The sequence below is a fragment of the Schistocerca serialis genome, chromosome 7, assembly GCF_023864345.2.
Source record: "Schistocerca serialis cubense isolate TAMUIC-IGC-003099 chromosome 7, iqSchSeri2.2, whole genome shotgun sequence".
NCBI lineage: Eukaryota > Metazoa > Arthropoda > Insecta > Orthoptera > Acrididae > Schistocerca > Schistocerca serialis.
The window spans coordinates 261,575,008-261,578,318 of record NC_064644.1 but is presented as its reverse complement, the minus strand read 5'-3'; positions in this window follow the sequence as shown (position 1 = coordinate 261,578,318).

The window sequence follows — 3,311 nt, the reverse complement described above, 5'->3', positions numbered from 1 at the left end:
AACCTAAGGACATCACACACATCCAAGCCCGAGGCAGGATTCGAACCTGCGACCGTAGCGGTCGCGCCGTTCCAAACTCTGAAGCGCCTAGAACCGCTCGGCCACCACTCTTCAAGCGCAACAGCTCCTTAACGCCTCTATTGCAGGACGGAGACAAGCTGGCGATGGCTTAATGCTTCCATGCCACGATGCGTCGCCACTGTTATGCGTGCCAGAGGTGGACATACCGGCTAATAGGTAGGTGGTCCACATGTTCTGGCTGATCAGCGTATGAGGACCTGTTCATTTTTACTACCCTGAAACGCATCTCTTCTCCCATAAGCTCTTTGCTATTACGAACGACTTACAGTATGCAGTAAACAAACGAAAATACATTCATGCGTCCACGGATACAACATGCAGTAAACATCTATTAATGTTGGTTTAAACGCTCATCTTTTAACGCTCTACTTATACAAGATGACTCCGAAATCCGCCGACAAAATTTCGAATTTGTTCAGGGGTATTTTCTGAGTGCTTCAATATCGGCGACCGTCGGTCTCTGGTGGCTCATCACAAAGTTTGATTTCTGTGCTGGACTGAAAATAGGGAAGATCAGCAAGTGCACGTAGCTCTTAAGGTATGCGCTTTAACCGACCTGTTTACTTTACGCTTGTTTCTTGTTTTGGTCCATACTGCCGCCTCTAAAAACGTAGAATAACTATTTTTAGTACCCTCTATACAGGACTGCTGATAGGCAGATACAGGGAAAACTGTTGGCGACAGTTTGTGGCATGCTATTGGCTGCTCTACCGCTGGGCGTTCATCACGAGTTATTGGAATAACTGATGGTGGCAGTGATTTTCAGAAAGTGACGTACGAGTCGGGTACCGTTTCTCGGTTTAGCATCGTGGCTCGGAGTAGCGGGAAGCACTAGCAGTAAGCGCGTCTGAGGCTGCCGGCTTCAGATCCAGGCTCCGTCTGGCCGGCGGGGAAACACAGTGCGGCCACCTTTCCGGGTCACGAAAAGAAAGTGAACGTTCCCAGAAGGCACGCCGGTGCCTCCGGCTGCTGCGTCAGCCACGCAAACTTGCAGTTTCGTCACAGCTTGCAAACCAGCGAGGCACCGCCGTGCGCCGTGGAAACCGGTACACGTGCGTGTTGGAGCTGAGCGATGTGCGCACGCGAAGCGACCTCTTGCTCCAGACGGGGCTTCCCCTTCGCTTGCGATGCTGTGGGGGATTGCAGTGGACTCCAGCAAAAAACGTTCTTGGCGCAACATTTGAATTGTAACAAAGTGGAATGGCACCATTTGCTACCATACCAGTCCTAACATCAATAGATTTTCTTTCTTTTATGCTCTCTATTCCATACGTAAAACAAGCAATGTGAATGTAAGAAATCTCAGCATCGTCAGCACGCCCCCTTGTGGTGTACTCCGGGTATTGCTAAAGAGCTGATAACAAAAGTTGTGACACAATCCACAATCTTTGGATCTCCTTGCTAAAGCACGTGACAGCACATGATGCCTCACACACATTGAATTTAACTGGCCTATCTCCGGGCGAATCAAAATTTACAAAGTAAATAAGTATTTTTTATTTATCCGTAACAATTTTCCACGCAAAAATGCGAACATGGATTTTCTTGAATTACAGCGCCAACTACCAAGAATCAAAACAAATGTTTAAGATAAAATGTACGTAGTTTTTTTATGTATAATCTCATTCTGCAATAAAAAATGGGGGTTCCCATTTGAAACTTTTAAGTTGCCTCCCGCCCCACCCCCAGGGGGCTTAGGTGGCGGGCTAATTTTAGTACCAGCAGATGTCCCCCCTCGAAAATAATCAACTTTGGACTCTACAAATTTTTTCGTGTGAAGCCTATTTTTCGAATTACTCTGGTTTGTCAACTTAAAATTTACGCCCTATATACGTGTTGCTGACAGCAGAGTCGTATTCTGCCTCATGCATATCTCTGTATTTGAATATGCATGCCTAAACCAGTTTCTTTGGCGCTTCGGTGGAAAAAAAAAAAAAAAAAAAAAAAAAAAAAACACTAAATCTCCAACGTTTCTGAAACGAAATTCTGTCTCTAAATAGAGACAAAGGTATTCTGGTCGTTTGTAACCAGCTCCAGTAAAGAGGAGTTACTAAACTTGATTATCCGAAATTGTTTCACCACAGAAGAGGCAGTAAATATTCCAGAATTCGAATCAAGAACAGCTGGCAACTTGAGTCATTTGTAAGCAGAACCCACAGTGTATCGAATCAACGGAATCCGCTTAATAATGACAAGTATTCAGGTCCAGACTGTACACCAGTTGGATGCCTTTCAGAATAGGCTGATCAAGCAGCTCCATATTTAGCAGTCACACTCTGATTATCCAAAAATATTATTATCACCTGCTTAACGCCAAGTTCGTCCAATTTTGGGAAGCAATACAACAGCGGTTCACGTAGGCATGCACTTGACAAGCGCATGAATATTTCGAGCAGCCATTAGCTTGAATGACGCCGTATCTGGTCACGATTATCGCCCTGGTTTAATAAGTAGGGCGATTCATCCGACTACACGTTTCCACCTATTCACGGCCCATCTCGATGATCCTGTTCTCACTGCGGTCGTAATTAAGTGTCGGTGGATCAACCTGGGATCATGTGGGGACGTCCAAGATCTCGTCCGCTACTCGTAGTTTCGTCTGTCCTTCAATCACTTTCAGTGGATTCTCACAACAGAAGCACACTAGCAACCAATCACCATTGACGTTTCTGAGCTGCGTTCCTAGGCGTCGGGCGCTAACTATTTGCCTTTTTGTGAAATTCGCTTATGAATTTCCTCTTTGGTCTCAGTAGCGTCATAATAATGATGCTCTATTCGGCCACGGATCTTCACGGAGTGCGCACGATTATCCGGTTATTTCTGGAGTTCAGTGATTCCCCATTCGTATCTGTTCACTTTATAGAGTCTTTTCTGTTGCCGCGTCACGTCTGCAAGGCCACCAGGCGATATTCAGCCTTGCGATGGGCAGTGGTCATAATGCTTTGCCTCATCAGTGTAGGTGATACCTGTTAATCGTACACCATGTACTAAGCTCAAACACTATGATAGTCCTCAAGAAAAAGATCCTTTTTCTCAATGAATCAGAAAGGAGTCAAGGAACACAACTTGACCGAAAATATCAAATGCAGATGAACAAATAGGTTAAGTCTTCCAAGATTTCCGAAAGACATTAGACACTATAAAACATCTTCGACTCATAACCAAAGTACGATCATACGTAGTTTTCTTTTTTCTTTTTTTTCAGATACAGGAATGGTTCGATGGAGTTT